Source organism: Phasianus colchicus, chromosome 11 (genome assembly GCF_987193195.1).
Source record: "Phasianus colchicus chromosome 11, bPhaCol1.hap1.1, whole genome shotgun sequence".
Lineage (NCBI taxonomy): Eukaryota > Metazoa > Chordata > Aves > Galliformes > Phasianidae > Phasianus > Phasianus colchicus.
In genome coordinates, this window is record NC_143446.1 from 11,807,107 (window position 1) to 11,821,957 (window position 14,851).

General features: G+C 42.8%; 1 protein-coding gene across 1 annotated transcript in view; it reads left to right on the plus strand.

Annotated features, from left to right (window-relative positions):
* Positions 1–3,411: 3,411 nt before the first annotated feature.
* Positions 3,412–14,851, plus strand: part of SLC6A6 (solute carrier family 6 member 6) — a 107,575-nt gene continuing 96,135 nt past the window's right edge. Inside the window, exon 1 of the mRNA XM_090148260.1 lies at positions 3,412–3,498. The gene's annotated coding sequence lies outside the window, so the exon portion shown is untranslated. The remainder of the gene's footprint in view (positions 3,499–14,851) is intronic.

The following is a 14,851-nucleotide window of genomic DNA, read 5'->3' on the forward strand; positions in this document are numbered from 1 at the left end:
TATTTCAGATCTAAGATGGAGCTGGCCAGGCCTGCTCCCGCGCAGAGCCCGCAGTGCTGCAGGGACGAGGCCGCAGGGCAAGGCGGGGACAAGTTGCCCTGCTGCTCCAGTTACTGCTGCAGGAAGCAGTGCTGACCCACAGCCATAGGTGCTAGAGGAAGCCCAGAGGAGGTGTTGTGCTGAAGACCCTGAGAACAAGGGAAGGCAGGCAGTCCTGAGCCTTAACCACACTACTGGGGTGGATTCTTGAGCAAGGCAACTCTCTTCTGCTGCTTGTTTTTAGCCAGAAAAAAACTTTGCGAGCCTCTTTGTGATTAAACGAACATATACCAAGACTGAACCTGTACAGCTTTGAATAGCAACAAATTGGTCACATGAATGATACCTAAATTTCAGGCCTCCGTGTCAAGAGCCATGGACACTTTGCTCTCGAAAGAACCTGATTTTGCAGGATGCTCCAGACTGAATTTGTCGGTAAGACTTAAGACTTCTGTGTGCTTATCTCTCAAGTGCGGGAATAGTTTTAGTGAAGCCATAGCAATCATTCACATATAAAGTTACAGGCATGCTTCAGACAAGACCAGATTGGTGCAGAACCAGTCCTTATCTCCTGTTCTGGTGATCCAGTCAGGACCAGTCCCTACAAGTTTCTCTTCAGAGTTTAAACTAAGCCTTTGGTTTGAGAATTGTGAGGTTTTATTTTCATAATTACCTTTAGTTTCAGAGCTGCCCTTGAGGCTATTTGGAATCCATTGAAATATGCTGAATTCTAAATCAGATGTTTCTGTATTTCGTGTCAAAAGCACAAATACGAGGTTTATGATACCTTTTGTTTGATGCTGTGCTCAGAATCTATCATTCCAGCCAGGGTGATTTTTTTCTTTACATCAAAGCATATGACTTTGGTTTCCCAACTATTTCCTCAAATACCTTTTCCAGTTTTCAGAATAACTGATGGGGAAAAAAAGTACATATATCATCATGATGCTCAAAATTGTCATAGTCTTAACATGTGACTAGTGACCATACAAAGTAAAGAAGGGGTCCAGGTTCATGTTACAGGACATTCATGTTCATCTTACACCTTGACTCCAGTGGTTGCTGGCTTTAGTACATTAGTAATCCAGTCCTATAGCTGGTCCAGTTCATCACTGTATGTGCATTTAAGTTCCAATGTATTTCTGGTAGTCAGATTGTTTTCATGATGCTATCCATAACCATCTCAAGATACATGGCATTCTTTTTGCAAAGGAAGTTTTCTAGAGAGCAGACAGGAATTTTTGGTTCTTATATTCTTCTAAATATTCTTCATTCTTCCTATTACTGCTGATTATAGAGCTCATTTCTGTGATACCACCCTTAAATTGTTTGCAGGTTCACATGCCAGTTGCTGAAACATAACATAAGGGCTCATTTATACCCCAATGGAGCTCCTGTGTACTGAAGGGAGCTTTTCCTGGACAAAATATGTTTTCAGCCTATCCAAAATCTTTAAGTCTTCAGAAAAAGTCCTTTATGTGAAATGTAATGCTCTCACTTGAAAGCTAGGCATGATAAAAATACCAGAATACAAGATGGGAGGGAGGAGGGGGAAAAAAAAAAAAAAAGGATTTTCTTGCTACAGACTATTGGGGAGTATAGCTGTAGGAACAGATGAATTCACTTAATGAAGCAACTTTGGAGTATAAGTTTTCTATCTGTAGTCAAAAGACAGTTTTTATATTTCAGTAGTAACAGAGTGTTTTCTAAGAAGCTGTGACCTTTAATATCATTATGTATGAATTTGTGTATGTGAATGTGATATACAAATATGTTAATGAATCAAACAACTTGGGGCCTTCCAAGTTGATGAGCTGATGCAAATTTCTGAGTCATCGCACCCAAAACCATGTTCTAAATTTTTACACTATTTTGGGATGCAGAGGGAACATCAGATATTTTATCTGACTGATACCATCAAGTGCCTTCCATTAAGTTTCCTAATGTATATTCTAGAGACAGCCAGATGCACACACACACCTGGAAACGAATGGCACTGAAATAAAGTGGCACTTATTCAAATTTATCAGAGATGCGAAGCAAGTCAGCTAACTACAGCAATTAATGTGTAGCAGAATAAGGCTTCAACAAGTATTCAAGCTTCAGTTAGTTTGCATCATCTCAACATTTCTCTTCTTCCTTGCTCTTCCCTTGTGCTGCATTTCCTAGTTCATACATACACTGCTACATACAGATTCCTGTATGGAACTGGGCAGATTCCTGGCAGATCCAACCAAGGACAGTACTGTCAGCACAGAGAGCATTTGTGGAATGGCCTGGGTGATATCTAATGTATTGTAGTTTCTGCTGAATTCTTATTCCCTTGTTTCTAATCCTATATAATAGTGACAACTAAGTCCTGCTATTCTGGAACATTGCCTTTAATAATAGGGAATTGAAAAATGGCAGGAGAGTGCTTTCCGGTCCTGCATTTCTTCAAAGTGTACTTTAACAATGCACAGTATTTCTCGATGCTGCATAATCCTATTTCTGAATTCCAGCTGCAGTTCAGGCTTTCTTCTTGGTCCTGCTGGAGTTGCTGGCATTGTTTCATCTGATATGAGGGGGAGTATGTTCAAAGAAGAAAAAACACACAAAAATGTGTTTAAAGCATTTCCATCCAATCTGAACATGATTTTTCAAGATCTTGCAGTGTCTGTAGCATAGGCAGCTACAATATCAATAGCATTTTACTAACAATGTACCAGAGCCTTGTAACTCTCCTATAATAAATGAATTGTAAATAACACTCTCAGCACAAACAATTAACAGGATCTATATTGCATTCTCTCTATAAAGACTGAGTCAGTTCCCCCATGCTCTGAGCATGCTGAAATTCTCAGAGAAACTGCAACTGAGTGCAGTTGTTATTGGATCTAAGTATTTTTTGTTGTTGATGATGTCATCATAAATGATAAAATGTATGAAATTTCATACCTTCGTGACAGCACATCCAAGCTTTACAAAGGTAGGCTGTGGCTGAGTAGTGCAGTTTTTAATGTTTAGCATAGGTTAGGAGGATCATTTGCATGAACATCAATTTCTGTAGGGCAAAAAGTTTACTAAGAAGCACCTCACTTTTGGTTTCCAGAAATGAGAAAGTGAAATTCTGACATATGTTTACAAGAATTGGAAGCTGAACTTCAGGAAGTCACATGATTTCCAGTTACACCCCATATATGGGCATTTAGATCATGAAAGCAATAAAAAAAAAACACTTGCTGTTACAAGTCTGAAGCTGACATGCATTATCTCTGTGTAGCCATGTTCCCATGCGTATGGCATTAGGTTCTTCCCCCCTTGTTCCAAGAAATTATACCACTAGGTAGTTCAGAGAAGTCACAGTCCCAAACTGAATGTGCAGTGGCTGATATGGGGAGGAGTTTTCTTTGGAAGCTCAGAAGGACAGTATCCAGTAGAAAGAAAAGCACAGCCCCTTGTTTGACTGTCAATAGCTGAGTAAGTAACTCCCAGGCAAATAACCGCGTGCGCGGGGGAAGAACCTTGAGGGGCGTGACTTAGTGGGCATGGTGGTGATGAGTTGATGGTTGGACTATATGATCTTAGTGGTCTTTTCCAACCTTAATGATTCAATGATTTAACTTTATCTGAGTAAGAAAAGTAGAATCCAAGAAAGGAAAAATCTACTGTTAGCTAAACTCACAGATGTGCATTTTCTACCAACTTTTCCTCAGTGTCTACAAACCCTGCTGCTTCCATCTCCTGTAGAGAATGGAATGGTTCAGAAGAGGTGTATTGGATATATAATACAAAAATATATTTTTTGTTGTTGTCATTAACTTTGCCTGCATTGGTTGAGTTGTTCACCTCCAATAAAACAAGTTAACTCCCTAGATTTAGGCTACTCCTGGTGCCTCATCTGACTTTTCCAAGGCAGCTCTGAGTCAGATCTTTCTTTCCCCTTCTTATTCCTCAAGTGCGTGTGCTCTCTTTCTATTTGGACAACCATAAATGCAGCATGGGGAAAGTGTTTGTGTAGCTGAGGGTAACTTAGCTGACTCCCTGGGCAATGGCAGTTAAAGGAGAATTCAGAAATTTGGAACAGAATCATTACCTCAAATATGTTCCAAAAGTGCCGTCTATTTTCCCTCCAGAGAAGGAAACTGAGCTGAATTGCAATAGAAGTAACTGGGATTTTTGGAAGACAGTAAATGGAGTAAGGATAAATCTATGTGTTGCAAGTGAGTAGATCCGTCCTATGGGTACCAAATTCTTGCATTCTATACAGCAACCAGTTTCTTTAGCCAGAAGCTGCAAGCTTCACCCCAAACAGCAAGAAGTTCCTGCTATTGTAGAGCCCAAAAAGTATCCTTAGTACCATAGAAACCCCTCTGTTGCTTATCAGCATAAATATAATTAGGATGCCTTTACAGTAGAACATTTGCTAAGAGAACTGGAGTTCAGTGCTGCCCATACTCTGCTTTTCTGGTTTGGTATATTTTTGCGTGATGAATCTTAACCAAAATCCATATTCAAAGATTTCCTCCAGACAAACCTTGGGCAGATGACCTCTGAGGAGGAAGGAGCCTGATCTATGTAGAAGCAACAGCATTGACTGCAGGATGCAAAGTAACATCTGAAATATAAGGAAGACCTTATATCAATGTGTGATGAGGCCTTTCTGTTCCTATAATTAAGACATTTACATGGTTGAGCTCCTCCTTTCAAAACACACCCCTGTGATGACTACCAAAACCACTCCTTCAGAGGTCTGCAGACAGTTACCCAGGTAATGAAGAAGGGCAGGGTGAAGGAGGAGGAAGATTAGGCATGGATAATAGAAAATATATGTCAGTGACCTTGTGACTATTCAGGGTGTTCATCTTTTATAATGTGGGAAGTGCATTTCCTTAGAGCACCAGGAAAATGCTGGCAGGTGTGAGATAATCAAGCACTGGCCATGTTCGTGATATTATTTTGCTGTTTTCTACATTAAAGCATCCATTGTCAACCAGCCATAATCAAAAGTGCTGCCACGTTGATATTCTTCCACATATATTCTAATTATTCACTGGATTTGGAGGTGGTCTTAGCATAAGTTACCCTATGTAATCTAACATGTAGTATATATTTTTATAATATAAAATACAAGGGTAACACTGACCAGGAAGTGGAGATGCTACAAAACTCTTTGCAGTGCATAGGAGTGCAGCTCACAATCATCTTTTGAAGATCACTACACTGGCAGTGGAAAAGACTTATTTTCCTGTCAGTAGAGACACTCCTCCGCTGTGACCTAATCTCACATTTTATATTGGCTCATTTATTCTTTCTAGAAAGAAAAATAAAATGTCCTATAGTGATCAATACATCTTGAGTCTGTAGCACTGAGTCTTTCATGATGGTTTCTAAGATGTGTTGATGGAGGACTTTCACGGTTCTTGTAACAACTGTGCGTCAGCTTTAGGATTTGAATCTGCAGGCTGAAATCCCTTACCCCAAAGAAGAGGCAAACCCTTCCAGAGGCACTCAGCAGTAGCTGCAGGATCAGACCCTTCCTGCCTGATTCAGCACTGTTGATGCCAGTGTAAGTTTTACCCAGGATTTCACAAGGCTCCTAATCAGGCCTGAGGACTGTGGTCCTTTCTTTGCTCCATCTCTTTGCGCAGTTAATGAGCTTACACTTACATAAGGTGTGTAAGAGGGGCTTCGTGCCATGCGTGATGGGAGCTTTGCCCCAAAGCACTGACAGCGTGAGTTTAGATTTGGCACAAGGAGGGAAAGTTATAAACAAAACGTGTCATGGCAGTGAGATCAAGGGTTGCTCTAGTTTGGTAGGTGAATATCCTGATGGCCACGCTGATTAAATAGAGTGAGTCACAGCTGTAGGCTGGGAGGAAGAAGTGGGGTGGCAGAATGATGTGGCTGTGCAGAGACCTGGTGAGCAGAGATTAGGAGGGCAGTTTGTGCCCAGAGAATAGCTTGTCTACTGGTGTCATTGTTTTAGGCATTTAAAACAGACTGGGTTAATCACTAACAAAGATGCCCAAGGGAACAGTGCTGTATCGGTTATCTTCCTGAGAGTTTGGCTGTTTTGGTTCTCTTTATTCTATACAAAAGAGCTTATTCATCTTTAGTTTGAATGTCTCTAATTTGGACATCCATTTAATTTGGAAGGTTTCCACCAGACACCAATGAGACCGTCTGATTAAAGTCATGACTTACAACCAAACTCACTCCATGTTGCTGACCGCAGTTTGGTTATGAATTGTGAAAGAATGTTAAAATCCAGTGTATTTTTCTCTCTGTGTGCTCTGTTTGTTTTTAACATTTTGATTGGGCAATGAAAAATGTCAGTGATGCTAGTTGCATGTCTTTAGGTACAAATTTGCCTTTTAGCTATTGCATGGGAGTGATTATTTGCTTTTAGAGACTACATCTGTGGATTTTTAGTTCATTCTTCTTAAGTCTCTGGAAAAAAAATATGGCATTGCATAAAAGCCTGCAGTATGAAAGGTAAAAGCAGAGCCAATATGGGGACTGCAAAATCTTTTCATGTCTCTGACTTCCAGAGAGCAACAGCAACAATCTGACTAGAGGCTGATAGAAGCAGCATTATTGCTGCTTTCTCCTGAATTCCTTTCATCAGCCTAGTGACTGCATGTGTCCTGATGACACATTTCTGGGTCACATGTCCCCAAAAGATGGGCTATATGGAGACACACAGCATGGAAAGTATTCTGACCAGAGAATAGTTATGTTGACAGGTTCCTCGTGTGACGTACATTTCTATATTCCTCACATGGACTTTATTAATAGCACAAGGCTGAGACAGGGAGAGCCAGTTATTATTCTTTATGTAAATAAAACAACAGAAATAAATACTCTCTTGTTCCTTATCGTATTAAACCTGCAAATAGCTTATCACTGTATAAGGCAGCTTAGGCTGGCATATGAGAGCGCTGGAAAACACAGAGCAGGCGCCAAGATCTGCCCAGCCAAGTTGTGCAGGAGAGGACTGAAGGCACAGTCCAGAGCTGAAGGAAGAATAGGAGGCTCAGGTAATTACTGTAAAAGCCACTCTCAAGCATAACCAAGCTGGATGCTTGTTTTGGTTTTGGTCCAGTGGAAATGTTGCAATGAAAGAGCTGGATAGTTTTCTTCCTTGACAACATCAGAGATGTTGCTGCTTTTCCCAGTCAACTGTCTCCCATTCATTGGGATCTGGACTACCCACTCTGCAGGACAGTGCTCTGGTTAGGAGGTCAGAGACAGAACATTCTGCAAGTGTAAGCTGTTCTTATTCAGATACTTCTCAGGCTCATCAGTCACTTCTACTGAAGTAACAGTTCTTCCAGCTAGCAGTAGCAGAAAACTGTTGCCCTGGTGTTATGAGTTAAATACATGGAGGTATAAAGCAGCATTAGAGGTCGTGTATCCTGTCCTTTCCGTTAGTGTTTTCTTCCTGACACTGAAAAAAAACACCAATCTGGGCGGGAAGAACTTTTATTAGTTGTGACTCTTCCATCCTGATCGCAACCAGTTCCTTTTATCTTCATCAACATGGAGAAGTACGGAAGGCTGTTGCAGTTTGACAGAGGATGAAGCTATAGCTCACATGATGAATTTCAACTAAACCTGGAATTCAAAAACACGCAGGGCCTTCAGCCTTGCTCTGAACTCATCATTGATAACTATTAAAAGGGATTGCATTTTTACAGGTTCTCTCCAAGATATAAATACTTTTCATATGTAACATTCAGAAAATTCCTCTGTGTTCTTAAGTTCAAATGATGGAAATAAATTATAGAAATGCTGTTTAAGTGCTAAGCAGGATGTGGCAATAGAGTTATTTCATTTACATCTGCACTGTGAGCAAGAAATTCATCATAAATGTACCAGGTCAATGTGGTTTTCCACCATGCTTATGAGGGTGATTTACCTCCTGTGCAATCAAAATAAAGACACATTAGTGGCTAGGAATATTTTCTAAGTCATCCAAGTTGACATGTTTTAGCTGTAGGGGAGAAATTGATTTTGAATTCTTCTGATTTCCTTTCCTTTATGTCTCAGTTAAACACACCACAAAATAATTTCATGAAAATTTTCTGCCGCTGTTACTTGTAATGGCTCGGAAATATCAGAATATCCTTGAAGTAGAGCAGCCTTCTCCAAAGCATTTTGCATAGCTTAATTAGTGCAGATCTTTCTTTCTCTGTGCCTTCTCTGAGGGATTTCTTCACACCAGATGTTTCTAGGTATTGAGAATCAGAGCCAGAGGTCAACCGATGAGCTGCTGATGGCTCAATCTGAACGTGACGTAATGCATCGGCTCACAAGAGCCCCTTTCAAAGAAACTTCATCTTCGTGTATGTGGTGCTGCAGACAATCCCTTTTACCAAGTGAAGCCTGATAGCCATGTGTGTTGATTCAGATTCAGGACTCCACAAAGCCTCTATCTATGTCTGCCTGCACTGTCTGTTTGCTGCAGCTTTCCCTTTATCAGATCCCACATATACATGCTGTAGGACCCTGTTTTATTAGTATTCCATATAATGACATCATGCAACAGGATGTTGGGTGCAGAGGCACAAATAGCTGTGGAGTGGCAACCAACGAGGCAGGGATGTACTACAGTATGTCAGGTAGGGGAACAGTCAGCTGTGGGATGCTGCTTAGTGGACAGTGCAATCTGGAGATTTCAGAGGATTGTGAAGTGTAAAGGTATTCCTAATCCTAAACTGGCAGGCTGATAAAAAACAAACAAACAAAATCCAGCCAATAGCAGACGATGCATCTTTTTGCTGTTAAGGGCAGACAACCCCAACACCCAGTCCTCAGCACATCCTTTTTTTAATCTAGTCTGGTTCCTGTCCACGTTTCACAAGTGCTCCCGTTGAACTTCCTATAACAGCATGAGGTACTTCTCAGATGCTGTGCATCTGGGGGTTGCAGAGTCCTTCCTGGCTGTAACAAAGGGAAGAGATGTTGTGTGGATTCTTAATCAAGTCAAAGCGGGGAAGAAATTGACCCACTGCATTCCTTTTAAATATACGTGGGCAAATTGAGGTTTAGGCAAGGCCATGTTTTGACCTAGGAACAAGGAAGTCGCCTAGAAAACACTTAGGAAATAACCCAAGAAATTCCCCAAGTACAGTAAAATAATAAAGTTCAAGTCTGAGCCTTCATCCTGTGAGTTGTCTGCAGGACCCCCACTCACTTGTATGGCACACACACAGCTGGATTGGTCACCGAGCGCTTTTTGGAATGAGTGATTTTAGAAATAGCCCTCTTGGTGAGTTTAGGCAGAGGAAGGCAATTGCTCGCTGCTCCATGTTCTGCCTTGGCCGGGCTCTGCGTTGCTGTTTCGTGCGATGCGTGATGTTACATGCAGAGGGGTGAAGGCTGGGCGCGGTGCTGCCAGCAGTGCCGGGGCTGTGCTGCAGCTTGTTGGGAGGATTGTTGCCATTCCTACCACTTCTCTCTCTGTGGTCTTTCTGATACAACACAAGCATAATGGTTGTGTTATGTAATTCATTTAAGAGGGAAAACTTGCTCATAAAATTTATGGTCCCATTCTCTTTGAGACAACCCAAGAGATGAGACCAGACAATGAAGACAAAAGCAAACGAGCTGAGAATTCACTGGGATGCCATCACCCATCCTATGGTCATGGCACGACGCTTCAGCCAAATCTCTGAGCTCTGCAAACTGGCTCTGAGTTGTGCAAAAGCACGGCCCTGTGGCTGGGTGTGCCCAGGCTGCGTGTGGATGGTGTGGCACTGCAGCAGGTGTGGAAGCATCCCTGGATCATGACTCTACCTGCACTCCCAGGTGCTGCAGAGCACTGTCTTGAGAGCTAATGAAATGGCCTTCCCCCCCAAAATAAATACCAGGCAAAGCGAATACTTATCTGTTGGGGCCTGCTATTGAAAAACGGATCTCTGTTCACATAAGCAGGAAAAAGACATGGAGACTTATTTGTATTTCTGCCCCTGAGCACAAAGGGGCTAGAAAGCAGGCGGCTCCCACCGATTGTGTGCTCCTCCTGTTTGGAGATGTAATCGGAGTCCACATACTGTGCCACTGCCTTTCCTCATCGCCAGGGGTTGGGGCTGGGGAGGGTGCATGCAGGGGTAGAGGACTTCGGCATCAGGGCAGGGAAAAGCCCCAAGCTGCATCCGTCCCCCTTCTCCTGATGTGCAGCTCGGTGCTAAGAGGAGTGCTGATGAGGACAGGTGGAAAACAGACTCACCGTATTCACTCAATCCCAACTCACCAACTAGAGAAATATGCTGTCTGTAAACAGTGCAAATGAAACGGATGTTTCACTCTGCTGCTGATAAGTTTATCAGCACAGGCAATGCACGCTCCAGACCCCTAGGAAAATACACAGAAAATGTGTAAAGAAAGAGAAACTGAGGGTCCTCAGCTAACCTCCAGCTTTACCACACCCCAGCTATCAGTGTTTGTGCTTTAGGGCATCGCTCCAGTCCACGTGACTGCAAGGTTGGGACTTTGTGAGTATAACCATGAGGCCCAATCTTACCTGGATTCTGTGTGTCCTACGTGCTATCAGGTTGGACTCTGTAAAAGTGAACACATAGCAGAAGGAGGCCATGAGAGCACTTGCTCATGTGGAGCAACATAGTAAGGCTGTGCTGGATGTTGGGTAGGATGTGAGGCAGGGGCCTCTCCAGCTGGTATTGTCCCTGAATAGGCCATTGTCCTTTGCAAGGAGCAAATAGAAAACTGCCTCTTCTGCAGTGGCACTGAGCCAGCACTGCCTCACACTGGGCTCCACTCTCCAGCCTGGAGGTCTCATGGCTTCAAAGTGCCTCACCCGCATTGCCTCAAGCTCCTGCTCTGGCATCCTGTTACACACAGGGCATTCTGACCGGCTGGATTTTGTTCCCTGCAAGTGAGTGGCTGGGAAGTAGGTGTGTACCAAAGAGCCTATAATAGAAAGCTTGCTTTGACCTCCACAATAGAGATTAGCACCATTCCAGAATGATACAGTATGCGAGGTTTTTTTAAGGGTCCAAAGGTAATTCCTGTTTACAGAACTACTATCTGCAGAACTGAAAGAGCTTCACAGCATTCAAGCTAGGGCAGCGGCTGTCAGGCCACGGAGATCCCTTCCCTATTCCTGCCTTTTTGCCCTGCTGAGGGAGAACTTGAAATGCCCTATGGATGGCTGAGCTTCCTTTAGTTATTCAGCTCTGCAAATGCAGTCTTAAATGCTTTGATCCATTTGCCAATCCTGGTTAGGATTCCCATGTCCATTGGCATGTGGGCCCTGAGAACTGGACCTGTGGTTCTGCACCCCCCAAGCCTGCTTTGTCAAGAAGCATAAGGTCTCTTCTTATGTCTATGAGGAACTTGATGTAAGTCAGTCAGCTGAACCTCAGTGAGCCAGTGGAAAGTCAGAAGAAGCATTGTCTTGGCATATTTACTTGTGCAGTCTTAGAGAGAAAACACAACAAGGTCATAAAGCCAATGGGGTAAATTCATCACTTCGCTGATAGCTGGATTGACCTGATTCTGCTATGTTGTGACTTGCCTTCTAGCTTGCAGCATGTTCCTCTGAATTTTATTTGTCCCTTCTTGACTGATACCCTATTTGAAATGTTGTTGTTTCTCCAAACTGCAGCACCTGATCTGAGCTGCATGCCTGAGTTACGCACGGACCCATTTCGAGGGCCAAAAAATGTAAGGTGGTTTTTAGAAAATTGGCCTTTTCTAAAAGAAAAGTGAGTTTTCTTATATAATTGTAGTCTGACACTCAGTGGCCCATGGATGCTCCTCTTTGTGACATGTATTTAGCTCACTATTAGCTACTGCCTTACAAAAAGATATTTCAATTCATGCACGTCAAGGTATGTGAACATGGAAATCAAGCACCTGGGATCTTAACAGCATTGGACTCTCTAAAAGGAAAGTGAGGGACACACTTGGCACACACAAAGCTGTTTTATTTGCCCCAGAAAGATCATGCTGCTGGTTGATGACACACCTTCCTTCCCCCCTCTATTTCTCATTTTCTGTACATCTATGCCCTCCAATCCCGGAAACTATTTACATCTCCCTTGCAAACCATGATATCCTTTTCTCTCAGTCTCTTTTTTGCACAATCCTTTTTGCGCGTCTTGTCCTGTTGACCTCGACCCTCTCCCACCAAGCACAGAAGTGGTGATGGTACAAATCACCACTGCCTTTCTTGGTACCTAGGCTAACACCATCCAGCTGCTGTCTGGGATTTTCCAAGGGATCCTGCAGGTTTCAGGCCGATTGAGACATGTTTGGTGGTTCAGCAGAGTTTGCCACAAGGGGGGGTGAAGAACAGAACCCAGCTGTGGAAATTTACTGACTCTCTGCAGATCTCATGACTTCTTGCTAAATCTGAAAATTCCCTGAACAAGAACAATTTTGTTCCTAAACCGCCTGTGCGGCCTTTCATCTTTCTGTGATTACCTGAATGTTGCATGGTCACTGGCATTTTTCCTATAGGCTCCAGGCAGCAGTCCATCATTCACTGAAAGGGCAGAAGATAAGGAATTCATTAGTGAAGCCACTAGTTTCTGGTACAAAGAACTTCCACGCAGATGGTGAATTAAAACATCTATATATTCAACAAATTAGCAAACGGTGTGCCAACATTTGTGGAATATATGCACATTAAGAGTGTGAGTGGCAGCAAATAAGGTTGGGAAAAATCTTTCTCAGCTTCTGTTTTCAAACAGCAACTTGCAAAGAAGTCTACTTCTCTTGACTGTGTTTTAAAGGTAAATATGTGCAAATTTCTTTAAATCGTCTGAAGTGGATGATGGTTATGACTGAAAGATAAGGAGGGATTTGTCTGTCTGACAAACTTCCCCTCCGTTTTCATAGGGCTGGTATTTTGAGAAGTGGTGAAACACTGTTCAGTGCAAAACATGGGGCACATTGTGAACTGGAGATCTGCCAACTGATGGGCTGAGCAGAACTGTTGAAATGCAATGTGCTTCAGGGCTCAGCTCTGTTTCCTGCCCTAGAAATCCTCCCCAGTGATGACTCTATGTAAAGATCTCCGTCTCCAGCCCACAGGAGATCAGTATAATGCTTACTACAAAGTCAATAGGAATTTTCCATTAGTACAATCAATTGTTTTTAGTCATCTTTACACTGGACCATATCATCTGCCCATCAGAATTAATATTATTTATTTAAAATGTCGAGGAGGAAGAGTGGAAGAAACCAGAGAAAAATACCCTGAGTTTGTGCCGGATGGGGCACAAAGTAAATCTGAAATAACGTAATTTCTGGACAAGCCATGGTTAGACATAGAAACAGCAACAGTGATAAGAGATGACCAGTGCAATCAGCTCAAGCACCACTGGAGGTAGCAGCCCAGTGCATGGTGCAAGGCCCTGATACTGCCAGTAACGCCATGCAGTCTGGTTTTGCTCTAGTGTTATCAATATGGCTTTGTACAGACAAACAACTCACTCACACACAGCTGTACTGCAGGAGTCCATGCAGTCTCCATGCAGACCAGGAGATCTGCCTACTTAGAGCTGCTTTTAGGCTAGGGATGAAGCAGTGAAATAAGAAGCTGGGGCATCCATTTTCACGGAACCATAGAATCGTTTGAGTTGGAAGGGACCCTTAATGGCCATCTGGGCCAACCCAATGAACAGGGACCCCTACAGCTCCATCAGGTGCTCAGAGCCCATCCAGCCTGACCTGGGTGTCTCCAGGGATGGGACACCCAGCACCTTTCTGGGCAAAGATGTATTGAAATAGTAATTCAAATAGTAGCAAAGCCACAGCAGTTTTGGGTGGCAGCAGGGCATTTGCAGGTGGATAATTAGCTAACTCAATAATGATAATCCCTGTTATGTACAGCCAAAATCTTTGTACAATACAGCATTCCAACATACTGAAAATTGACATAATGAAAATTCTCTGTGTCTGTGCAGGAAAGGGTAAAGAAGGTGATCCCAAAGACCCCAAGAAAATTTAAAAGAAACACAAGATCTGAAAACAAAACCTGCAGAGAAAAGCAAACGCATTAAAGGCAGCAAGACTGCAGTGCTGCAAGTCGTACAAAATGAATGCAGTTCATCGTGCTGAACTGTTCGTGCTCAGACCATATATGTTCAGTTCTTGACAAAGTAATCTCTTTGCAAAGCTACATAATGCAGCAGAGTCAGCGAGGAACGAGTTATAAACAAAGAACCTATTCAGCTGTCAAAGCAATTTTCAGCTATATTAAAACAGAATAAGATGGGACAGATTCTGCAGAGCCTTCTGCTGCGTGCTGCCCCGTGAAGCCGGTGGCGTTGCATGTGTGTGGATGGTGCAGAACAAGGCAGTGCGTGCGTGCACAGGCAGGCGCCCACGCGAACACATGTACACACACGTGCACAGGATAATCACCCACTGCCTTTCTGAGCTCATGTTGTAAATTGCAAAACACTTATTCAAATTGCATTTTCGCTCTGCACTTAGGGATGTCACCAAGTTCTGGCCATTCCAATGACGTGTTTTGTTTCCATAGAAACCCATGTACTTTGGAGTGGGAAAAGCAGAAGGAGACTGAGAAAAGCAGAAAAATAATGCAAAATAAGGGATGTGTGTGGTATGAATAGATCATCTGGATTGCAGGGCTTGTAACAAAGAGACTTGCCTCTTCAGCAGGGAAATGCCTTATTTATTTGTCACTTCGGAACATTCACAGACTCAGATTTGTGCCAATTAAAAGAATGCACCATCCTATTTTTTCCATATATGCTAACCACCATTAGATGAACTCAATCTGTATTGGAGAAGCCAGGCTTTCAGCGTACTTTCTGCTGACGCATGGCTT